This window comes from Tachypleus tridentatus, chromosome 13, assembly GCF_004210375.1.
Source record: "Tachypleus tridentatus isolate NWPU-2018 chromosome 13, ASM421037v1, whole genome shotgun sequence".
Classification (NCBI taxonomy): domain Eukaryota; kingdom Metazoa; phylum Arthropoda; class Merostomata; order Xiphosura; family Limulidae; genus Tachypleus; species Tachypleus tridentatus.
Genome location: NC_134837.1, coordinates 36,986,322 through 37,013,932, shown reverse-complemented (window position 1 = coordinate 37,013,932; position 27,611 = coordinate 36,986,322). Strand labels below are relative to the sequence as shown.

Genomic DNA, 27,611 nt, shown 5'->3' with positions numbered 1-27,611 from the left:
AAACAAAACATTTATTTGACGTACTTAAAAACAAATATATATATATACAATTGGAAAAAAAGACGTCAAAATATATTTAAAATAAACTAAATTAAGCATTTCTTGGTATACATTTTTCATACCTTTTAGAGTATGCATTTAGATTGGAAACTTTTAAAGTTTAATATATTGCAAGAATTATAACAAAATTCAAACTTAAGACTTTATAAACGAGAAGACCTCTTGAAATTCTTCTTGGATAAATAAAACAATTTTCTTTTGATGTTATCCATCTATACACTAAGAACATTACCTTGCTCTAACCCAAGGTTTGGTATGCATCACCTTCACGCCACATGTCATGCTTCTCCGATGCTTTGGGTTTCTTCCCCCTTTCTTCTGCAAGCTCTTCTGCAATAGCACGGATGTGATATGGTTCAAAACCACAACATCCACCAATGTAACGGACTCCAAGAGTATAGGCTTCCCTAGCAAAACGGTGCATGCCCCATCTTGAACAAATCCTGAGTTCCAATGTTAAATATAAAAGCCAACAGTAAATAACTTATTTTTTGAAATTTATCTACTCTTGCTTTTCTGAACTATGTAAATTTAATGATGAAACTTTCTCACATAGTCTTCCTCTTGGATAATAATTTACCATTTTAAAAGACATTTTACGACAATAACTTTAGATACTGCATCACAATACTTTCTATAAACAAGAGCTTTGATTGAAAATACGAAGTATAGTTGTAGTTCATGTAGCTCCATGTCTTGGAATTAGGAATATCCGAAGTATTGCCTATCAATGTGAATATATGGCAAAAAAGTCTTAATAACTAAACCAGTGCAGCAGTATTTTAACTAATGATATTACGGCAATCATCTGCCATGTTGCAAGATATCCTATTAGAGTTTGTTTTAATACAATGTATTATATTTGAAGAAGCTACAAATTATTTGCATCGTAGTCATTCTATTAAGAAAAATATAAGAAAAATGTTCCAAACGTTCCTGCTTTTAGTAAGTAAATAATTAAAATTGCACTTTAAAATATGTATTTCATTGTTATACTTTTGGTACTAATATTGCAAATTTTCATACTCAAAAGATACTCACTGTACTTTAAGAATACAGAATTTCTAGAAGTTATGTTTCGAGTTCAGGTGCAATTAAATTACCAAATGGAAACTCAGGAAAGTCAATAAAGCCCTGTTTCCCTGCATCAGGAGTAAGAAATGCTATAGGCTGACACATAAGGTAGACTTTGAGTCCTTCAACATCCAGAGCTTTCTTCATAAGTTTCATAGCTTCCAAGGATACAAATGGATCAAAATGGCAGTTCACTCCTATTACATCAGCATCTTCGTGATAAAAACAAGAAATTAGAAGCACATTAACATTGTAGTAATACAAAAAACACACAAAACATTGTGGTGAAAAGTACAAGAACATGCTTGATATCTAACCAAAGATTAATCAAAGTAAATTATTTAACAAAACCTATAATGCTTAGGATTGTATAGAGCAAACTTAAGAAATGGGTTGAACATTATTTTACAAGACTAGACAAAAAAGAAAAAAATTTGACGAGTACCTGCTTTAACCAACTTTATTGCACACTTTTCACACGATGTATGATGAAGGTCACCTTCAGGACCAATACACATGTTTGCTGCCACAGGTAACTTTGTCTCCTACACTATCTCTTCAACATGTTCAAAATTCTGTAAAAGAGACACTTGAGTAATTCTTTGCAAGAAAGAAGTTTAGAACTGAAACCAATCAAGGCCCTTCATTTGTGTAACTGAATTTGCTTAATCATATGGAACCAGTTTGTAAACACATTAAAATAGCAGTCGTGGAGGAAAATTTTCATATTCAGCTGACCACAAAAGAACTACTCCAGAAACAAAACTAAAGATCTGGTAGCATTTACTTTTTGTACATATTTATCTAAACTTTAAAACAACACTTGTAACAATGTATTACTCATTTGGAAAAAGCATAGATAGGAGAAATTTAGTCATATTTATACCTTAAAATGAGATTTTATGAAAATGTTGTGTATGTTTAGAACAATGTATCTAATAATATTCAATACGAAATACTAAGTTGGGTTTTTTATTTCAGTTTCCTCATTCTCTGTATGCTTAGAAAGTTGAAATGTTTCTGAATAACTCAACAGCTCAAGTTTTATTATTAATGAAGTAATTCAGCACTAGAGAAATTCATAATTGTACTATACCTCACAGATAAGAAAATCGACTCCATTTTCAGTGAACACTGACCTATTTTCGAAATTCTTCATGCACCTTCTCTTTATTTCTGCCTGACAGATTCTTCATTTTTTTTTACTTACCCCATATTGCAAATGCTGGGGATGCAAAATTATACTCACCAAAAATAACCCTAGTATACATCTTCTCTATTATTCATTGCTAACAACTTTTGTCAGGACTAGCTGTGATACACACAGGAAGACATCACCCAAGAAGAGAGCACAGGTGAGAAGATACTTAAAAGTCTTTAGTGAGTTTCGTTCCTTTTGGGCCACACCCCACACTTGAGAAACTTAAACCTAAGGAAGAAAGAAAGAAAATCATTCACTGGAGAAATCAAGTACATTGTTTGTTTGGAAGTTCTTGCACCTTCTCTCTCTAACATATTTAGAACTGCGAAGCTGGCAAAGTAAGTGAACATTGTGAAAGCAACAAATGTAAAAATCATGATCCACACTTACTGTAAATTTTGCTCCAGCTTCGTTTCCCCTGTTTGCTCTTTTATCATCACTGGCATAAAATGTGAAGGCTTGCATTACATCTGAACCAGCTCTGAGAAATTCTCTATGAAGTTGACGTACTACAAAACAGGAAGAAAAAATAAAAGAAATATAAAAAAGGCATAAAAATCAGCATTTTAATGACAAGTATCCATAACATTATAAACGTTCTCAAGATGCTCGTGGTTGAGAATAAGGCATCGTTGTTTTAATTTTTAATTTTTTGGGTTTTAAAATATTAAAGTTAAAATTCTGAAAAAATATACAATTGAAAAAAGTTAAAGTTATTGGTATTATTATGAATATCCCTAAATTTCCTTACCAGCTTCTGGATTCTCGACGCATGCTTCAGGTGTCGAAGGTCCTATTTTCACATAACCTCGTTTCTCCAAAGCAAACACAAATCCTCCATCACCAATGACCACTCCCTCTTCCAAAAGTTGCAGTAATTCCTTCTTTATTATTAAAAAAGAGGAAACTTGATTGAGTCGAAATTCATTAACTTTAATATAAAAGCTTTTTGTTGAAGTCAAATATATTAATTTCTGATCAAAGAAATTTCCTTATTAATTACATCAGGATTATCAGTCATGTCAGTAATGTGATATTCCAATAATTTGGAAGATAAATCAAAATGTTATACAATAGCTAAAATTCACTGACTTACAAGTGTTGTCTATAAACAGTTTTGTTTGGCAATAGATAAGTTTCTAAATCAGACTGCTTACGTGTGTTAATATTTACATGTGGAAACTTTGATCGAGGTTAAAACTTTACAAAACACGCCCCTGTATACCTATTTCCCCCTATTAGCGTACATCTCCTTATGATAAACAGTTATTTTGTCAAGTGTCATCTAACATTAACAGATCACTTTTTCCTGCTATTATTAATACCAACTCGTGAATGAAAGAAAGAAACTTTATAATACATTAACTACATTATTTTTCAAATATTGCAGTTCTGTTTAAACTTAGATATTATAAGAATATCTAAGAAGATATATTATAATACAAGAATATTATAATTTTCTCCAAACAATTTGCAAATTTATAAATATTTCCTCTTCTTGAAACTTAGAAGCAGTACGTTTAACTATTCTTCCTCCAGAATATGTTCGCGAACACTATACTGTTAGTGAAAATACATGCAATGAAGTACATATTAGCACTACAATAGGAACTGAATTCATTTATTACAGGCTGCTTTAAAGTTCAAAGCTCTGCGATCTACTAAACTCGTTGTTTCCCTTCAAATTAATTTTTATTGGTTATATGAAACACGTTCGCAATAAACATTGGTGGTTACTTACTTTGTTATCTTGAACAGGTCCCATTATACAAAAATTTCGGCGTCTTTCTTTTCTTTATGTTCGTTTATTGGTTGTTGATATTTCACATTCCCACTTCCTCCAACTTTGATGTGAGCGACATGGTGATGCTAAACGTTATTTATACCAGAGGAGGCAGTGATTGTCATGTGATTAACTATTCCCATTTTCAAGAATAGGTAAGGAATAATATTAGATAACCGTTCTTAGATAGGTAAAAGAAGTTAAGATACCCTAAATTTCATTATTGTTTTATCTAGGCTTCTGATATCAAATATAGTTTATCTGTACAATCATCTCCCATTACAGATACAAATTTAGGTATTATTTTTGCGTATACTTCTTTACCTTAAGAAAATGGACTCGACCAAAGGGGAAGCATCAGCAACACAACTGTGTTTACTGTGGAGCTTCCAATGTAGGGGCTAATTACAGTCAAGGGAACTTTCAAGTTAATCATGATACTGTGAGTAGTAAATCATGTTCACTGATATATTTTGAAAAATCTATAAAAAATTTAAAGATAATGTTACGATTGTGTTTTAGTCGTGTCTTAAATGATTGTTCCAGCTCTTTGTTATATCGGTATCTTATACGGCCATTTTCTTTTTTACGGAACGTATCGATATATTAGCAAAGGCGCTCAACTTGGGTATGTTTTCTTTATTTTAGTTGTAAGTTAGTTAGTTTGTTTTTTTGAATTTCGAGAAACTTTACTCGAGAACTATCTGCGCTAGCCGTCCGTAATTTAGCAGTATAAGACTAGAGGGAAGGCATATTGTCGTTAAAACCCACCGCCAATTCTTGGGCTACTCTTTTACCAACGAATAGTGGGATTCATTGTTACATTATAGCGTCCCAACGGCTGAAAGAGCGAGCATGTTTAGTTTGACGGAGATTCAAACCCGCGACCTTCGGATTATAATGTTTAATAGTTATGATCAAGAAGATGGCACAAATGATCACATCCAAAAGTTGCAATGGTAAAAGTCGGAGAAGGTGCAATTTCACATGTTTATAATGTTTGCCTTACAAGAAAATGTACCCAATGGCACAGCAGTATATCCGCGGATTTACAACGCTAGAAGTCAGATAGCCAATACTGTAAATTTGTGCTTAAATTCAAGCAATAAACCTCATAAATGAAATTAATATTCACATTATTACAGTGAAAGATATTTATAAACTCGATTTATAATGCATTTATTTTGTATTTAGGAGTGGATTGAACCACCAGCTATTTGATGCATTATTGTTGAGCCAGTACACAATACGTAAAAAATTACTAGATCGTTATGAATGATACTGACCGGACTGATCCTTTAAAATATCAATCCGTTCCTGTCTGTATTCCTTATATTGCATAACAAAAACTAAAATCAATCTAAATTTTATGTAGATGAACATCGTATAAAATATCGAAATGAACAACGTCGATATAATTGTAATTCTGATCAAATGAACAAAAAACAAAATATTTTTCTTTACACTAAACAAAAGCCCACTGTGGCTCATCGGCATGTCTGCGGAGTTAGAACGCAAAAAAACGAGTTGTAATACCCGTGTTGGGCAGAGCACAGATAGCCCATTGTGTAACTTTGTGCTTAACTCAAAACAACAACACAAAGCAAAACTTGTAGTTAGTAGAAATAAGCAATTATTCACAATTTGAAGGTTGATTCTTAATATAGATGCATAAAAAACTCACACGTAATATCAAATAAACCTTTATATCTCAAATACAAAACATACATGCATTTCATAAACCTTTGAAATTTATGGTCAGCGGGTGACCATCTGTCGGCTGTCATTTCTTTACGAGAACGTTTCTCAGTGGAGTTCCGGTTCGGATTTACAACGCTTAAAATTATTGGTTCGCATCTCCTTGGTAGACACAGCAGATAGCCCGATGTGGCTTTACTATAAGAAAAAACACACACTTGACGAGAGATAACATTCTGGATAGTGGCGTATTTAGGTAGGGGCTAGAGGGGTTCAGCCCCAAAGCCCATTGATAATTTTATTCTTTGTAAAACTACATGGGATGTAGGGCCCTCACCAGTTAATATTCCCTCAGCCCACACAATCATAAACCCAAACTTGTTCGACATTTGAGCCGTGGGGGCATTATAATATAATGGTCAATCCCACTGTTCATTGGCAAAAGAGTAGCCCAAGAGTTGGCGGTGGGTGGTGATGACTAGCTGCCTTCCCTGTAGTCTTACACTGCTAAATGAGGGATGGTTAGCGCAAATAACCTTCGAGTAGCTTAGCGCGAAATTCAAAAACAAACAAACCAACTTGTGATCAATCAGTTTTTGAAAAACTTTCCACAGCATCCAACACTCATTTCTAGTCATTATGGACATACTGTTCGAGAGACCAATATGGATGACCTTTTATACCTCACTGTTCAACAAAATGCTCATTTTGTATGTTACCTTTCATCTCCAAAGCTGTAGGCTGAAACAAGTTACCCTAGACGTGTCTTCTTCATGTTTAGAATCATATAGGTTATTCCTATTCTGTTTCCTAACAGGTCCATTAGCAAAGCAGTTACTTTGCTCATCCAGTCCTATGGGATACTCAAGCAGAGACATCAGCATTTGCTGAGGTGTTTGTCTCATATATAAATCTTCCTGTGGAAAACATTATTAGCCTTATATAATCAGTAAAACCAGTGTAGTTCATCAATGTGCTGGGACTTATGGATAAATGGTTTAAAGTCTTTTATTTGTGTCTTCCCCAACATGCTGGAGGCAGCTGGGTAGCAACATTCATTGGCAAAATTGGTACTACTTCTGTTGTTCTAGGTTTATTCCTCTTCAATGGCCAGTTCTGAAGAACTACATAAAATTTTGTCATGACAGATACAGATTTTGAAATCATAGATATCTCTCACTTCCAAGTTCTGTTCTGCAAATTTATTAGGCGGTCTTTTAATACATTTGTAATCAGCACAATTTAGTATGATTTTCCTCTGGATCTATTCAGCAACACAATTTTCAATCGTCCTTCTGCCACTTGCCCAGATGGTCATTAGAATTTAGAGCATGATCATCTAATCTCAGAAAGAAACATCAAACAGCCTGTTCCTTTGTCCACCTCATCTTAGCAGTGATACCTCTGAAATACTTCAAGAATTGGTGTAATTCTTCTTGAACATTGTGGTGTGATCAGTTTTATTTCACTTACAAGTTTCTCCCTTACTGGATCCTGTCGTATGCAAAGTGAAAATGTTTTAAATGTCACCCAGGTGACAGAACAACGACACACTTGGGATGACCCATCATATAAGCTTTAAATTTTCAAAAGATCATTAGTTGCTCTCAAGTCTGTAAAACACATTTCGGTCCTGGAGAACAAAGTAGATAATATCTACTAAATAGAACATTAATACAACACCAACAAATGCAAGAAAAAATAAATGGCTTTCTGAGAAACTGAGTTTATGCTTCGAATGAATGCCTGCAATCATCCATAACAGCAGGATATCAAGTGACAAACATCGGTACAGTCGCCAACGCACTTAGTCCAATCTAAATTGTTTTCACGCATAAAAGGGTCAAGGATCTCTAACAAATCTCGAGCTTTTGTACTGCAGTCATACTTTTACAAAAGAGAAGGTCTTCCACAATTTTGTCACCATCCACAAACTGTGCATAGAAAATCAAATGAACATCCTTGTTACTATCCGTCGCCTCATCTAGCTGTAACCCGAATTCCTTCTATTTATTTATTTTCAATTAGTTGATCGTTGATGTCTCCAGTCATGTGTTGTAGTCTACGACTAATAGTATTGGTGGACAAAGGCACCTTTGAAAGAAATTTTCGTTTTCCCACAGTTTCACCAATCATAATGTTTACCATATCCACTGCAACTGGTAAAATCAGTTCTTCTGCGATGGGTGAAACTTTTTATATTGCGCGACTCTATACACCACCTTGTGAAATGCTAGCAAAGCATTGCTTGGTATTGATGCTTGTTTCAAAAATGTACCTTTTTTGCTCGTTCAATTCTTTTAACTTTCTGGTAAAAGAATCACGAGATTTACCAGCCATGTTAGGATGACTGGTCTCTAGGTGGTGTTTTAGTTTGCTTGGAAGTATGCATGCATTCTGGAGCTGAAACTTTTAGACATAATACACACTGTGGACAATCTTCATGATTGACATCTACCGAAATAAAATCATAATCTAGATAACTATCGTCATATTTCCGATATTTCTGTTCATTCACAACTCTGCCATTGATCTGTGGCTCGCCGTCCTTTTTTTCACTCCCACACTTCTTACTAATGTTCAAAACGTTTTTTTTTTTTCATTTTTATGCACAAGGATTAAAAATCAACAAAATAATTCACTGAACTTCGCAGACACTTGATCACAACACCCTTCACTTATTTCAATCACTGATGGACCCGAACAGTCGACAATTATTTATATACAAAATCTAAGAAACGAGAAAGTTTGAGAAGTTACTGGCGTAGCCGAAAATACAAAAAAAGAAAAACAACCTCGGTGTCCGCCAGGTGTCGATATCGCTGTGTTTCCCTTAAAAACATTTTGAATATTCGGATTCACCCCAGGGCGCAGCGGTGTACAATTTGGGGACCATTTTCCTAACCTCATATTTTATAGCTAATTGAAATAAATATTTTGAAATAAAGCTTCACCAACAAAGCAGAAAAAAAATGTAGTCTAGCCAGTCAAACTTCTGTAGATTCATTTCTGAGCCCATCAAATTTCAGTAAGCTAAGATAAAATGAATTTTTGGCGAATTCAGAAAATACGTATTGGAAAATATCGTTTAGATTAACAACTTCTAATATACAGAAAGGACAATGTGTTTTGGTAACACCAGATTCCAACAATAGCTTACATATCATGTTGTTTAATATTGTTGTTAGTCTATGTACTGAAAGTATAAAATCAAATAAAACTGGGTAGTGGTTAAAAAAACAATGTGAAATACAGGGTGACTGTCGAGATATTTTAAGATTACAAAGACGGTATGCTCATGAGAAGTAAAAGTGATCTTATGTAGGATGCTCAGAATTGAGCTTAAAATAGTAATCTCTCTGTGTTAGATTTCTACATATCTTGTCATCAGTATCAATTTCTCTTTTATTTGCCAATCTATCAAAGAACTGATATTTATTATTATGTTAAATTCGTTCGTTTTAATACACCTTGTAAATCCGAGATTGATATTGTGCTTCATTACAAAACAAGAGTAAATAAGTGATTTACTTTGAGTTAAAACTAATATAAAAAGAATTTACCCTGGATTAGGTTTGTAGTTTTAATTTCGACAAATAAGATACCAGTGTAAAGTAAAACATGAAACATCTTTCAATACACTATTGAAATACATCACAAGACACTTTTTAATTTTTAGATGTTTTTTCGAAGCATGTTAACGAACATGTAAAGGTTAAATGATCAACATGGGATACATAAGGAATTGGATCAATACATAGTGAATGCTAATTCACTCTTTTTAACATCCAAAATAATTTCAACTCACACTTCATCACAAATGAGGTTCAGAAATTCTTCACAGATATTTGCAGAAAGGTGTGAGGACTTTCCCTTACCAGCATTCCCACGTTTTTCAATGAGCTCTTTGAAAAATGAATCAAACTTGATCAGCAACCCTAATGCTCCCAAATAATTGCCATTGTACTGTGAACCTACAGTTTTATTATTTCCACAGGTGCCAAATCTCTTGTTGTAAAGAATTTTACAAGAACAACAACTCTTTTTAGAACATTTCGCCAAAAAAGTTACTTTTCGTTGAACCAGTTTATTGAGGCCGAGTCCACTTGACCAAGTCTCTTTTGAAACTAGTAAAAGAGCATACAATTTTAATGTTTGAAGCCAATTTCATGTTTAGAAATTTTACTGTCTGCATGCATCCCATTTTCAAAACTTGTTGCAGAAAAAGTTGAGTTTGTATTAGAAATTAACCCCCACACACAAAGCAGTAGATTAAAACAATTGATGGTGAGTATAATAACCATTCATGATGAAAACATTCACAACTATGCAATTCAACTTTAAAAGCAGAATCTAAAAAAAACTTTTCTGGGCTTTATATGTGAATTTGGAATTCTTGAAATCACAGTAATGACTCTTACAGAATGGAGGATCATTAATAACCTAACAAGAATGTTGCTCATTACTAATAAGTTGCCACAATGCAGGATAAGTTGTAGGATTTCTTTCAGTATAAATTGTTGTTGCAGTTGTCCACTGTGATGCATCCAGTGTTATGTTGTGTTCATAAATCTGCAGCAATTTGGTAATTTTGTTATTTCTTCTTTTTCTTTCAATCCTATTTTCAGAATTGAGGAAAAGCAAGACAACTGCACCTGATGATGCCTTTACTAGTGACATCATGAATGTAATAAATGATGTATTTGTGAAACATGTATATAATGTCTATGAAATATTTGTTTATCCAATGAGTTTAAATCATAGATAACAGAAATTAATTGCTTGATGTATATAAAAAAGATTGAACCTCATGAATAAAAATACATATATAAATGCAAATTTTAAATTCATATTCAAATCACATATTCCTTGTATTATTTTAAAAAGTACATAAATCACCAAAATTTTGTGTATTTTATATACAAATAGAAATAGTAAATAACCTTTCAGAAGTTACCCAAAACCAGCAGCCATCCAGAAGTTGGGTAATCCATGGTAAGGCCAATAAGAGGCATTGGGTCTGGAGCATATGTTATTGGTCCTACCACTTTGGTCTGGATATTAGCAGTACGTAATAAAGGAATAAAGTCCTTTGGGATGTTGCTCATAAAATACGATTCTGTAACTATTAAATATTAATTATACTAAAGCTAATACTAAAAACAATGTACAAATGCACACATTGTGTGAGATTACCAAAGAGAACAGACCTTTAGTTCCTTTACTTCAGGTATAGTTGATGTCATTAAATACTGATGATGAATTGGAACAAGCAGAAATTCTACACCAACCATTTTTCCTATTTCATGAGCCCAAAAACCTAGATAAAAGATCAATGACAATTACATTATACCATAATGGTATAGAATCTTTTTTCTTTATTTTTGGTGGAGGGAAAGACTTATAACAAACGTGTATTTTTGAATTATTAGGTTGAGGAATAATTCGTGAGCGTTTTTAAATAATTTCATTCAAGCATTACATGCAAGACTATACAATACTTCAATGCATAAACACATTACACCAAAACATTTATTATGATACTTTATTTCATGTAATACCTAGGTATATAGTATGCATTGTTTTAAACGAAATTGCAAGAAATTAAATGCGAAAAGCAAATGGTGTCGAAAATGCTTGATTTTGTCCACTTGACAGTCCATTTAATGAGCTGAAAATGAAAGCAAAAAATTAAAGGCATATGAAAATCAAACACACCATCTATTAGAGCAAAAAATTATCTACCAAATGACATGAAATATTTTGCAAAAGCGTTTCATTTATGAATATATTTGTTTAACTTGAAAAAACGCTCACGAATTATTCCTCAACCCAATATATTATTATCATCAAATATTATTTAATTACACATTGATTGATTGATTTAAATTAAGCACAATGCAGAACAATGGGCTATCTGTGCTCTGCTTACCATGGGTATCAAATTCTTGTTTCTCGTGGTGTGGATCCACAGAGATACCACTGTGCCACTGGGGGGCTTAATTACACATTAAGGGTATTGTTACTGAATAACTATTAACCATTATCAATAAACACATTTTTTTTGCAAATTTTAATGACATATTAAATTAAAATCCTTGTTGTTTTGGTCCTCATAACAATTCCTCTATTCAAAAGTGACTACTGCCACTCTAATTTCTTCCTCTACACAAATCTATTTGGGTGGGGGAGAAATGCTCTTCTGGTGCCTGGACCATAGCTATAGCATGCTTTACATAAAGCTTCTGTAACACATGAAAGAATAAATACAACAAACTCTGTAATGTTGTATAGTATTACATTGAATTACTTCTGTTGTAAGCAGTCTCCAATAGATATTGAAAAAAAAATATCTTGTAATATTTTATATTAAAATATTTTGTAACTAGGTATGTGTTAATTATAAATGTGATGAATAAACTTGTCATGTTATGTGTTCATGTTGATATGGACATATATACTCTTTAATGCACAATAACCTTACAAATTTATCTTTGATAAAGTATACTTTTGTAAATTTGAAGTTCAAAATGAGAAATTTTCTCTAATATTTAAAAATAACATAATACTAAGGGACAGCAAGTGATCTACTGGACTATTATTAATAAATAATTTTTTAAATTTCTTAAAATCAGTCCCTATCACTCATATACTTATCAAGCGGATTCTTAAACTCATTTAAATTTATTCTCTCCACAGCATCCTAGGGCAAACCATTCCAAAAGCCAACCATCCTGTTAGAAAAATACAACTGTCTTTGCTGAAGATGACTCCTATTTTGCCAAAATTTATATTTGTGTCCCATAGTCCTACTTTTTTTGCCATTAAATATGAAAACAAAGTTATGTATCGAAACTATTCATTCCCTTTACAATCTTAAACACCTATATTAGATCCCTTCTAACTCTTCTTTTTTTTCAAAATAAAATAACTTCACAAGTTTTAACCTCTCCTCATATAACAACCCCTCAATCCTGGGTACCATTGTGGTATCCCTTCTCTAAACCCTTTCCAATAATTCAATGTCCTTCCTTAGGTGAGAACCTCAAGACTGAACATAATACACAAATATGACCTAACCAGTGACAACAGCAATGAAACTTTACCTTTTACATATTTTTATTGGTATTCATTATTTCTGTAGGTAAAATTCTATTTACCTGTCACTCGCGCAAAGACACACTTCTTAGATGGTTTTAGAGACTGATTGACTTTTACAGCAAAAATCCATTCTTTCACAATACTCTTAAAGATATTCCTATTCACTTATATACTTATTGTACTTATACTTCTTATACTTGCACTTCTAATTATAAAAACCCACATGCATAATCTTAAATTTATTATAATTAAAACCCATCTGCTTTTTATGTGCCCACATCAATAAATGATCCAAATTCTTTTGTAAAACAGAAGCATTTTTTTTCATAACTAGCACCACTGAAAACCTTAATACTGTCAACAGATTTAAATAAGTTATTGGTCATTTCTTCATCTACATTGTCTCTGGATGTTATAATTTTCTTTCACTGAAAATGTTTTTCTGAAAGGTACTTATCTCCTCTCACAAGATTAGCTTTTCTTTTTTAATGCTGCCCTCTAATTGTGAACGTTTTTACTAATGTATGCCATACACAATACACCTTTCCCCTGTGGAAGATCCCAACATGTCTCTTGTGCAAATCGTCCTGTGTCACTTGTTAACCAATAGGAACATGACCATTGATTTGGTCCCTACCCTTACTTCTAAGTATAGCAGAACGTGGGAGGATGGGAGGTAGGAGAAGAGGTAAGTACTTATCGGAAATACATTTTCAATGTAGGAAAAGACTAGCTTCCATTACGGTACTTGAATACCTTCAGAAGATTAGCTAGAATCCCATACTGAAATGGAAGAGGAACCAGTGCAAAAGAAAAATAGAAATATCCCTAAAATCATCTGTACAATACCTCTGGTCAAGAGAAAAAATGGAGGGCACCACACCACTTCTGAACCAGGTATACACTTTGCTTTTATATATATAATTCAGGAAACACAAGGGCACATACCCAGCATCCAATACCTTCTATATGGGGAACCAACTTCATGCAAGGAAAGGATAAGGACCATGTTTATTTCACCTCTGACACAGGAATTAGGATTAAGATCTGCACAAATACCAGGATATTTCTACTCACTTGCAGGAAATGACAACCAACAAGCTTAGAACGAGGACATCCAATCAAGAGAGTGAACTGCATATATGGTGTATTGGTTGACTCAAATTCAAAATCTCCTGTGCAGGAAACCAACATCCTGCAAGGGTAGGATAAGGGCCTACTCTGTATGTGCAAATGAAATATGGAAGCAACTGATGTAAAGAAGTGTGAGGATTGGTTCACTCAATCCCAAACTTCTTTTAGAGGTATCCAATATTTGTGAGGGAAAATGAGGACACCCATTCTGTATATTCAATACTAGTGGAGGCCACATCTTCTTTTATTTTACAGCAGCAGAACACTACTGCCCTACTCTCAACTGAATGGTTATAGCCATCTGTGTGGAACCCATCCAAAAGGGATCCTCCATGGTCCTCTACCTCAGAGGCTTGGAACTGGAAAGTAGCAAAGACTCCCATACTCCACTTGAAAAAGAGAGGAAATAATGTGCTAGGGAGTCAGAAGACTGTAATCACCAGAGACAGTGCAATGCATGACCATGAAATTCTTATTTTGAAAAGCAGACTACACTAAGCACCACTGAGGGCATGATTGGGATGAGCAGCTATCCCATTTGTTTTATTCGTGTTGTCCATGGGTGGTATGACCCAGAATAAGCACATTTATGAAGAAAATATCACAAGGTCATTCAAGTACATGTGAAATTGTGGAACATCCCATCTATATGATGACTATGCAAAGCCATGGACAAGAAGGCACAGTTATTGTAACGTATAATGCAGATTTAATAGTTAAAGAAAGGGATTCAAGGGCAAAGCAAGATACCCTGCAAGAGAAGAAATCATTACAAAAGACTTACCCAGCATCCATGCTGCACTGAAGTGTGAAGTAAGGAAAAATAAATGACACCTCATGGGAAAATAGCACTACACTGTCAAAGACTGGATAGTAGTGTTGCATGAAAATAAAGGATGAAATGGTTTGGATGTAGAATCAGTGATAGTGACTAAAGAAGAAAAGAAGGGGACAGGTAAGGGAGATACAACTGAAAATGGAGCAAGAGAAAGCTATGGATGAGTAATTCAAAGCACCAAGAATGGGATGTTAGAGAGAAGGAAGACAAACTGACAAAAGTAATTGGAGAGGAGGATAAACGAAAGAAAAAATATTCAACCAAATCCAGGTGAAGGCATCCATGGCCAAAATCCAATAATATGGAACAGGAGCCAAATTCAACTGGTGAAAGATAAAGAAGATAAATGTGTCAATATGAGGAATAAACTACAAAATGCCAAGTCAGTGAAAACAAGAAATGAAGACACCATTCCAGCTGGGAAAATGATCTGCCAGAAATCTGAAGACACCCTGTACATGACATGATAAAACTAAACTGAAGTGGAAAAACACAGAATCATGAATAGGCATATCAAAAAAATATGAGCTACAAGGGTGATTCGATGTCAAATTATCAAGATTTTAGAAAATGTTCCAGGTGACACCCTCAGAATGCCTTGAAGAAATTCACATGGGCTCATCTACCCATATAATGAATAATTGGCAAATATTAGATCAATATCTCTATTGATATATAGTTTCTAATATACAACCCTGTAAAATTTAATTAATTTTTTTTTTATTTTTGGCAAATTCATTTTAGGGCAAATTTGGCTGCTTAAAGCTGCAAGAGTAAAGGTGGTAGAAGGCTGAAATTTGCTACACTGACTGAATTAATCTCACGGAAATCAAAAATGGTATCAAACCCAGTTTATCTCTCTTAGGATTTTCATAGTGAGGCAGTAAAATCACCTGAAAACCCAAAATTGTAAAAAACGTTGGTTTATGTAATAAGCCATAGATCTAAGACTTAATATGATACAAAGCTGAATTTTCTTTTCAAAATTCCTTTAAAATATCAGTTGATAAATCAGCAATTGTTGTAATTAAAAGTCTATTAGATCTCCTGTAAAAAAATTTAGTTGCATGCCATTTTTTATGATGTAGCTAAAAATAGCCCTACTTCAGGCCACAGCTTGACCACGTTACCAATTATTCAGCCTTTTCAGATGTGTACCATATATTCTTACATCTCTGAATATAATCTACAAAAAAGAAATCAGAATGGTTTTCAACCTACTTTTTGAGTTATTATTTTTTAAAGTATCCTCTGGCTATATGTTGTTTACTTGAAAAAAAACACTTCAATTGAGGTGTGTCATTGTGTGCAAATATATCCATACAACTTTGAAATAATTTATGAATCCCATTGAAATATTCTAATCAGCCTTTACCATATATTCTTACATCTCTGAACATGATCTTCAAAAAGATCAAGGTTGTGAAAAATAATAAATTATCAAATTTTAAGAGTCTGTGATATGTACCATTGGACAAAGGACCACATTCAGGGCATTCAGTTCTTTCTTGTCAATGAGGAATTAGTCCTGCAGAATTGTGTAAAGTTTGATCTACTTGAGTGCTATGAAAAATGCAAAACTGTGGCAGGTATTAGGTCACATCATAGCTTTATTCTACCAACAAATTGTATATGAGAAGGCTATCAGATGATGATGTGTACACAGTTGTAACTGTTGGTAGTAGCAGTGAAAGTGATGCTGCAGCAGCTCAAATAGGGTCTAATGATAGCAATGAGAATTATCAGCCAGGGAAATATGTGACATACATTCCTGAATGGTATGTGGGAAACATAAAAGATAGATAAGATGAACATTCCAATGTGTTGGTATCATTCATGAAGAAATCTAGAAAGAAACTCTTCTCATGGCCTGCAAGGTCACAAAAAATAAAAGCTGGATTCCTTTCTGATAAGTGTACCTACCATGCAAAGCAGTAGTGTTCACCGCTATGTTCTAAGTCAAAGTGATCTTAACATAATCAAACTCGAATTTTAGAAATTTATTCAAGCTGTCTGAACAAAGCAATATTTATTTGATGTTGTTAACGCTAATTTATCGCCAAAGCAGTTTTTGAAACATTTCATTGTGACGATTATTTAAGTTTGGTGTGACTATAATCTTTTTCAGTTATCCCCTGTTGTAGCACTGTGCTTTTTGTGTCTGATTTTCCTTTGTATTTATTATATTATGTATCTTAAACTCAGCCATATCTGCAAAACTGTAATGCATACACAATATATTTGCATTGTAATGTGATCTAACTAGTTATGCCCATAAACTTGTTCAGAAATGAATTAATTCTTTCTTGTTTCTTACAACTTCATTATTTAACATTGTGAAAGGCTGGTTAGAATATTTCAGTGGAATACATACAATTCTGAAAGGTATTTTTCAAAATTGTATGGATATATTTGCACACAGTAACACACCTGAACTGATTTTTTTAAAATAAAAAAATGTATGGTCAGAGGATAGTTTAAGAATTATAACTTAAAAAGTAGGTTGAAAACCATCCTGATGTTTTTTTGTAGATCATATTCAGGGGCGTATGAATATAAGAAAAAATCTGAAAAGGCTGAATAATTGGTGACATGGTCAAACTGTGGCCTGAAGTAGGGCTATTTTTAGCTAAATCATAAAAAGTTGAATGCAGCTAAATTTTTTTACAGGAGATCTAACAGACTTTTAATTACAACAATTACTGATTTATCAACTGATATGTTATAGGAAATTAGAAAGGAAAATTCAGCTTTGTATCATATTAAGTCTTAGATCTATGGCTTATTACATAAACCAACGTTTTTTACAATTTTGGGTTTTCAGGTGATTTTACTGCCTCACTATGCAAATCCTAAGAGAGATAAACTTGGTTTGAGACTATTTTTGAATTATCTGAGATTAATTCAGTCAGTGTAGCATATTTCAGCTTTCTACCAACAATACTCTTGTGGTTTCATGCAGCCAATCTTGCCTAAAAATGAATTTGCCAAAAATAAAAGAAAATTAACCAAATTTTACAGGGCTGTAAATCGGAAACTATTAGAGATATTTATCTAATCTTTGGCAATTTTTCATTATATGGGTAGATGAGCACATGTGAATTTTTTTCAAGGCATTCTATGGAGGTCACCTGCAGCTCCCTGGATCATTTGACACGGAATGACCCACAAGTTACGTGGTCAGATTAAAACATGACTAAATGACCCCTATAAATAGGAAACAAGAATCCCAAGGCCAGCAAAGAGCAAAGAGCTGTAAACTGGAGATAAGAAGAGAATGTACAACCTTAGACCAACAGCCCAAAGTCAGTGTGTGGTCAATACATGCATTACAGCCATGAAGAGTCCCTTCTGCAAAAAGAACAAAAGCTGTTCATGGAGTATGGAGTATGTTCTGTAGAAGTACGAGCCAGGACTCACCACCAAAAGAGATAGTCAATGCAGTAGTAAAGAAGGGAAATGGGAGAATCCAAAGAATCCCAAGCAAGATTCCATTAACCCCACATCATCAATACCATTTTTAAACCCCCTTCTGTACACGTTACTGGGTAACATTAAAAATTTAATTAAGTGACTTAGTTATAAATGTGGTAAACTTAACAATAAGAAAAGGAAAACTTTATTATAAATGTATTTTAATGAAATTATTATTATCACGTATGTTATAACATAAAGTTTTAAACTATCTGATTTTCTTTCCTTTATTAAAAAAAACCATTTAAAACAGCAATTAAAACTACAAGATTTTGGGGGAATGTTTTCTGCTCGTGGTTACAAGTCTAAACTTCATGAGCTATTATTCATGATACTGTGAGAATATAATGAAAACTGTTGCCATAGAAGGTCAAATTCATGTTCCAACTGACTTTCGTTAGTGTCTGGAAAATGTTCAAGAATTTCTCAATGGTAGTTTTAAATTTTAATATTTCTAAGCTTAAGGTCAACCACACCCACTTGGAAAAATCAAAGCTCTATTCCCAGCTGATAGTTTGAAGTTGATAATCCGTGATGATGAGAAAACCCACTTGTAAAGAAAAATATATATGTAAAAATGGCTTATTGACTTTTCTACCCATACCAGCCAATTTTAGATATACCGTTTGAATTTCAATTGTGTGCTTAAAACCAGTAAAAATAGAAGAGATTTTACATGATTCAGTTATAACCTGAAGAAACCTCTACCAGTGTATGGATTTGTAGCATAAGATAGAAAAGAAGCTTAGTCTATTGATCCCTTGAGACATACTTAAGGCTTCACAAGTGTTTCTCACCATATATGTATTAGTTTACTGAACAGTCAGTTTGCATTTAGATTGAACATTTATATTCTAAATAGTTATGTATTATTTGTGTTTATAAATGCATATTTGAGAATTTTATGATTGTATATATTCAACTTGATGTAGTTTTATTTGTGGAAATATCTAAGCAAAATGGCATCATTTGCATATGGAAGCTCTAGTGAAAGTAACTGTGGACAACCTTTGCCCTATAATGATACAGTACACCATAGGGTCACATTGTCAGGAACAGACTGGCATACTTGTATCAAAAATAAAAAACAAAGAATTGGAAAATATAAAGATGTGTAATTATTCATATGAAAAAAATTACAAAATACTCCACAAACATTTAAATGGTATGTGGATATTTTCTCTTCTTAAAGTTAATTATTTCATTGCACTGTACATTGAATATAATTATAATATCTAGAGTTAATGATATAATAGAGAAAGTGTAAAATAAAATATAAATATTTACTTTATAAAAAAATTTGATATTCATTTAAGAGATTCTAGAGACTGTGTAAATGAAATATGAAAACTATAAGATAAATAAATAATACTTTTATGCCCAAAATGAAGATTACATTGCATCTGAACTATTTCAAGTCTGAGTGCAGATAACTACATTAAATAATGAATGTTTTGTTATAAATAGTAGAAAAATTCTAAATTAAATTTTTATTTTTCTAAAGCTACATGACAGTAAGATTGTTCAAGACAAAATTAAACTATTTCATCAACTGGTTTCATTTTATAAAGAACTTTCATAAGAGTTACATACCTACTTACAAGAAGGTCATAGTGATCAGGTTAAAGGGACCTCAGATGAGCTCAAACAAAGGATAAGAGAGGAGACATAATAGACTCTGTCCTCAAAAGTCATAGAACCACTGTAAGAGAAGAGAAGTGAGCAGAAATGGTGTGCCAAAAGACCCATACCAGAGAATAAAGTGAAAAGGTAAAAGTTGTGCCCAATTTGTAAGGGTGACTAAGGACCATTAAAAAATTAGGGACTGAGAAGAATGAATGGAATAATTTCAAGTGGCTGAAAAACCAGCCAATGTGAGTACCATTGAAAAGGAGCTAATGGGTTGGACAGACAGAAACGCACTTGGGACAGTAGGAAGAAGCAAGTCATCCCAGGAAAAGAGAAAGCACAATCCTAGGTCACAAAGTTGTAGAGTGAAGGGCTACACCAACCAACCAAGATGGAAGGTGCCAAGGCCTGCAAGAAAGAGAAATGTGCAAAATCAGTACACCATCCCATGATGGACTAACAGATGAAAAGGACAACAATGCCCTGGGGTGGAATATGGAGATATACATTGAAGACAACATTAGCAGTCATCCAAAGACCTTTAGCAAAAGACCATTGCAGAGTAGATAGGATGCCTTAATGATCTAAGAGGTGTAAACAAATCCAAAGAGATAGGATAGATCATCAACCCGACTCCAGTTTTTGGTCCATTTTGGAACTCCAAACAGATTAAAATACCTCCACCCCAAACAGCAGAGGTCTAAAGGCCTGTTAGGTGAGAATGAAGCAACTGACAAAGAAAGATGTTGGCATGACCAGAGGTCCTGAGGAGAAAGAACAATATAGGCAAGCTGGAGATTTGCAGTTTGCATTTAGATTAGTCCTCCCATGGACCTGGGAGGAGGAAGAAAGGGATAAATATACTATATGAGAAAAGACCAAGACCTGATTGAGGTATAGAGGAGGTGCACTGGTGAACAAGGTTAACAGATGAGATCCAACTGGACCAAGACTCATGGGGCAGACTATAGAACTGATATTGGTGTGCCTTACACCATTGGTAAAACAATGAACTCTGGTACAGCTAAATAAGGAAAAGCAAGAACATAGAAGGGAAGATCTAGTTGAGAAAAAGTGGTAGCACGTGTGGTGCAGATTGCGACAAATGTGATACCAGTAAAGAAAGGATGGAAAATCATCGGACTGGACAAGTCTTAGACACCAAGAACAATGATAAATATGCAACATTGCAACAACAGGGTCATATGTGGAGCCCGTAAATAGGGTCCATGAAATAAGTCATAACAATCCAAAATGTCTTAAAAAAAACCCCAAAAACATACAGTTGTAAGGTCAGAACTGAAGTTGACAGGTGGGCAAACAGGAAAGTAAAGATAAAGGAGACACCTCTGGGAAATCTTTCTGTAACTTACAGATGAATCTCAAACAGAATGAGAGAAACTGCAATAACCATAGCAAGAAATTAAAGATGTGAAGAGTGAATTGTTTCCTTTTCTTTTCATTTCTAATGAAAAAGGAAAGGATGAAGGTCATAAAATTAAACATTAAAGAGCAATTGACAAAAAAATCACATATCTGAAAAATACATTCCTCAGAAACCAACAAAGGCCAAACAAAATCAATAGGCAGGGGTGAAGAAAGGTACGTCTTATGCTTGGATGAGGGGAAGCTGTTGAGATCTTCATTAACTATGCTAGATACAAAGGGTACAGATGGAAAACAAAGACCAATAAATTCCCCAAAGAATCACCAGTACCTATGGCCTCAAGTATGGTTACAGAAGAAAAAGGCAGACTAAAAGTAAATAATGTCAACTTCAGAATGCATGCTTGAATTTTGTCAAACAAGTAAACGATTTGGTGACAAAACACGGATAAAGAAATGCTTTCAAAATTAAAGTGAAATTGAACAAAGTAAAGTGTAAAGGAGAGAAATCATTTCAAGCCCAAACTGGAAATAAAGAAGGACGTCTACACTCTATACCTGCCAAACAAGAACTGAAGGTTAAGTAGAGGAGTGCAGAGGGAGCTACATGCACTATGTCATGTTCTTATAGTAATACAAGTGATGTATGATGATTTGGAAGAGAGACATACTGGAATCTTCCAATTCCAAAAGGGAAAGAATTAGGCTTGTGGCATGCATTAGTAAAGATATTCACTGTTAGAAAGAAGTACCAAATGAGAATAGCTAATCTTGTGTGTTGAGGTAAGCACTGTATTGGAATCTTTGTTTCTAAACTCTTCAGAATGTGAATTCAGAAACACCCATTCTAACTTCTTATTAGGTTACTTAAGCACTACTAAGGGCAATTTTGATAAAACATGCCAGTCAATAATTTTTAAGGTGTTCACTATAAATGTTAAACAACTTTAAGTAAAATGAACATGACATGATAGACTTCAAAGGCTGATTACCACTTAGCAACACATATGTGGATTTGATTCTGAAAAATTATTTTGTGTCAAGTTTGCACATCTGCTGCATTTACTACATATTTAGTATTTATGATACCTTTTGGTGTTTCAACGTCCCATCTGCCATTGTTAAGTTTCAGTCCTGTGACTGGTACCCCTTTTATGATATTAGCTCCATGTTTCTGGGCAGCTCCTGCCATGGCCTTGTAAAATAATAAAGATCTATGTGGCCATCAGCAGGGTTGAAGATCCCTCCAAGAATCTAAAAAGAATATATATATACAAATAACTAATCATGCCATCGTCACAAAAACTATCCAGATTCTTGAGTTGAAAAATTAAAATCTACTTACTTGCACAGAACCTTTCTCTAAAATAATATACTGTATAATACTTTATTCTGCAATCTTCCATCAGCTTTTAAAAAATGAGAAGATTTAGCCATCCTCCATTCTATTTCAGTCAAACAACACATCACAAAATAACTGAACTATATGCTTGAAGATACTGACACTAGGTTTTTTATACGGCACCTTAGTAAAGGCAAAAACCAATGACTCATTTTTTAATGTTTCTTCTATGAATCCAAGTTAATTTCATCAACATTCTCCATGGTTATGGCACAGTTTACAGTCTGTATCCCTGAACAGGCACCTGAAAATAGGAAGAGAAACTCAAAACTGTGATATCTTTAAAAATCTTAATGTAGGCCAGAAACAGAGAACACACTACAAAATAGGAAATCCTGCTGTGTTAAGAAAAAACATATGTTATCAAACCTCTCAGATTTAACACTCTTAAGAAAATTAGTTTGTGCACATGATTTTGATTTTGGTAGACATTATCCCACATACCTGAATGTAAAGCACAATTACTGTATTTGCCTAGTTTGCAAATAACTGTTTAAATAGTTCAACAATTTAAATAAATGTGTTTAAACAAACTGAGAAAATATATTAAGATTTAAAAATATGCACAAATCTAAAATAAAAGCTATATGGTAATTTTTTTCTTGTCATAAAATACTTACACCATTCATATTTAACAAAGGAAACATTTCAAATATTTCATCTGGCCCTATAATATGTTAAAGATTCAAATTGTTTAAACTGACAAGCAAAAACAATTAACTGTTAAAATATTTTTTTAAAATCATCTTACTAACAACCTGATTCCTATGGTATCTAAAAATCTTATTAATTTTACCTAAAAGTAGTTATGTTTTATGACAAACAAACTACCAAAATCACAATTCAATTACATAGTTCTTTATCTTTCTATTTTCATATACAACAGCATATACCACTTTTATTATACGATTAATCAGTTTCTCATTTTAAGCACGTAATCATGTTTCACTTTTCCTAGAAAAAATGCAATAGCACACTACATTTTAAAATAGACAGATAAAAAGGACAAAAAGTGTCAAATAAAAACTGTATATCAAAAAACACTTATTTAATCTTGCAGTTAATACATTAACACCATAGTTGCTTAAAGTGTCCAGTTATTGAAGAAAGAACAGCTCATACTTGTGTATTAAGCTGTTATTGGTACCAAAAAGTGCAGTAATTATCATTATGTAGAGATGAGTTCAACTGAAATTAGAAGCCTTTACATTTAAAACACTATCGTGCTCATACTAGAAATTGAAAAAAACTCAGAACTAATCAATTATTACAAAACTGCATCTAAAGATCAGCTAATCTTCCTTGATGTCTAGAAAAAGGGCTGCAAAACTATCAATTTTTGTTATTTTCTTTCAGTCTATCTATCAGCTGTAACTCGTAAATTACAGGGTGCATATTTCCAGCCTGCACACGCTTCATTCTTCCGTAAGATGTGCCTTTCAAACCTAGAGCCCAACAGATTACTTACAGCCCAAAATATAAGCAACGATAAAAATTGTTTAATACTGCCCAATATGAGAGTCAGTCAACAGATGCTGCAATTTGTAAAATTAATCGTATCAGTTTTTTCATGTTTCGAAACATGCAAGTCTTATGTTTATATTAAGCATTTACTATTATGAACTTTCTACTAGTGTAGAGAGTTTTATTTCATTGACTTCTTGAAAAGTGCAACTTGAAAAAAATATGAATAACAAGCACGAGGAGGTCATTTTGTTGAATCTGTTACCAACATTTCTGTTTGAGTCTGAATAAAAATTACATGATAGATTTCACTCTGTTATCCACGTTTTTACAAACATCCATCTATTAAGACGTAATGTTTACCATCACTTATTAGAAGAACAAAATACAGTTACTTGAAATGTTATCTTGACCATGTGTTAAAGGAAAAAATATGAAACACCTGAGATCTTACACTGATCCACATCTGTAAAAACATGTTGCTTGTTTAACAAGACTGTCAATCATTATTGTACCACATTGTTTTGGGTGTACTAAAATTTTTGTTTTGAAGTATATTGGTCTTGCTCATAACTCAAGTACAAAAAGAGATGAAACATCTTTTTTGATGATAAGTAGACATATGATAGTTAAACATAAAATAAACAATAAAAAAGAACTCCACAGAAAAGACCAAATACTGTAAAATAACCATAAAAACTGTGAAGTAAACACTAACTCTGATACAAAACCAAAAATCTAACTTGGAATGACTTTAAAACAAAATTAATTTGAGAAAAACACTCTTATACTCTCATGATATTACATTCCTGTTTTGTTGCTAAAGACAGACTGTAATTAATGTTTATTTCAATTAATTAAACAATAATCAGGAAACGTGGTAGCAGTCACTATGTAGAGGTAGTTTAATTACAGCCCAAAACATTAACAACCACAATATCAGATCTGTAAGTCATTATGTGCATTATATGAAAATAGACATCTAATGTATGTTCTTTACTCTGCTATGCTGTATCCTAGTCATGATTTATTTTGCTTCCTAGAAGCAATATCTATGATTTATATACTGGCTCCCTACAGATCACAACAGAATAAGTTGGTGAAATATTATCTAATATCTGGATAAATCTATATTCATTTTTCAACTTAGAAGAGAATCATAGCCCAAGTGTTGTTGGAAAAACAAATAAAAAAAAATTAAAGAAAGTGGTAATAATTCAGTTCAGCAGCTATCTAGTTGCACATACTAATATTTGAGATAATAAAAAACACTACTAACATCAGTATAAGAAACTAGAGCAAAACAAAGTTTAGTGTTGCCTTGATAAGTAAATTTAATAGGTCATGTGTATTTCATGTTTACAATGCTCAACTTTAATGTCACATATTTAACATATATTTTATCCATATATCACAAAAAAACAAACCAATATAACAATACCTGTTAACCAATTATGGAAAACATCTGAGTTTTATATAGAATATTTAGAAGATTTAGCAAAAGTTTATTTTCATAAAAAAACAGCTTCACGTTTGTTTTTACTTTAATGCCTGAGAGAAACAGGCTTGATGCCAAGAGAAAAAAAAAGTTTGTTATCAAGTATCTTGTAATTAAAATATTATCAAGAAATTACAAACCTTCTTATTTTCTTATTCAAGCTGTGCTAAAAATCCAATACTGTAGTAGTATATCTTTTTCATATTAATTCCTCCATGATAGAGAGTTGTAAGTCCTGCTTTTAAGAAATAAAGTGAAAGAAACAATTCTTAAAAAACCTTACAATAAACCATAAGTTGTACAACCTTTCTTACTTTATAATTCAATGTCAATCATTTGAGAACCTCAATTATAGTAGACTGTAAATTCTGTTTTTATTTTTTTATATTTTATATATTATGAAAATATCCTATGATGTAAAGATTTACAAGTTCACAAGATCAAAACAGCTGTGAGTGACATTCTAATAATTAATAACTATTACATTATGTCATTGTAAAATTCTCTGGCATGTAGAATAATAAGTGAAAACCTTGTTTCAGGTTTGAAGACTATTAGGGGTTTGAAAGATCATTCTTTCTGTCAATAATTTCAATCATGGAGTAAAAGGGCTTCTATTTTACATTTACAGTCTTAAACTTATGTAAAAGCTTAACATATTATGTGAAATGCACAATTAGTTTAAATTATTTTACACTTTCATTATATAGGAATATGGATGTGAAGGGTGATACTTAATTTGGATGATGTATTTGCTTAGATTTGTGAGTGAGGGAAGATCTAAATTGGTAAAATAGTTTTGTTTATCTTTTTGTTATTTCTTAAAGCACTCAACTACAGTTATCAGAAAAAAGTGTTACTGTTACAAACTTAAATTTACAAACCATTTTCTACTTACAGCATGCCATGTAGAACCAGCTGTTAAATCTGATTTCTCCAGTAGAACAACATCTTTCATACCTAGTCTGGCTAAGTGATATGCTATGCTCACTCCAACAACCCCTCCACCAATTACTACAGTTTCTGCTCTGTCCTTCCATGATTTGGCAAAGTAGTCTGATTTCTATTAGCTTTACTGGGTCTAAAAAAATTAGCAAAGATTCAATCCTTAAGTTTAGGGAAAGTAGTAAATAAACTTTCATACATATAACAAATAGATTAACAAAAGAAGGAATACAAGAAGAGTGGTATTTTTATTTTTTCATAATATATTTTTCCCTCACCTCAGATTTAAACCTGAGAACTGCTTGTTACAAAAGTTCTCTACAAATGAAGTAAAGGATTAGTCTCCTACAACTTGCTAGTTAGACATTTTTAATAACTCAAATTACTGCATAAGTACTCATAAAATTTTCTTATCATTATGAAAATATTCTATGTATTGAACACATAACAATGGAATAAAGCATTGCCTTACTATAACAACGTAACCTAAATAAAAATTCTATGAAACACTGTAATACATAACGCTTTTTGTATAGGTTTAACTCACTTTGGAATTGTTTCCTCTTGAAAAGGCTTCATATCCCAAAGTAATGTAAATTCCTATATCTTTTTATCAGCATTTATTATATTAATTATTTAATTTTTACAAATTGTAGTGAATTGCAAGATGTTAAAATTTTTCTCAACACAAAAAAAGGCCTGAAAAGGAACAATCAAAGCAATCTAATATGAATGTACTACATATCTTTTATTTTGTCTATTCTTCAATGAAAAAGTTACATTTGACTTTGTTGCTCTATAAGATTGTCAAGTTGTTAAATATAAAAGTATATCCAATGAATAACATATCAAAAGCATAACTGACAACCGTAAAAAATTTTGGGAGTTCAATTATCATTGCTTTTGGAACAGAAAAACAAATTA

At 32.7% G+C, this 27,611-nt stretch overlaps 1 pseudogene across 1 annotated transcript; it reads right to left on the bottom strand.

The window, feature by feature from the left end:
* LOC143236113 (betaine--homocysteine S-methyltransferase 1-like) lies at positions 1-26,798 on the bottom strand (annotated as a pseudogene). The gene is made up of 10 exons (XR_013019492.1): positions 26,641-26,798; positions 25,883-25,980; positions 22,724-23,024; positions 22,468-22,632; positions 11,027-11,136; positions 3,087-3,219; positions 2,726-2,844; positions 1,580-1,709; positions 1,164-1,346; positions 1-503 (listed from the first exon to the last, which is right to left on the bottom strand). The product of XR_013019492.1 is annotated as a betaine--homocysteine S-methyltransferase 1-like (transcript).
* Between the last annotated feature and the right edge of the window lie 813 nt (positions 26,799-27,611).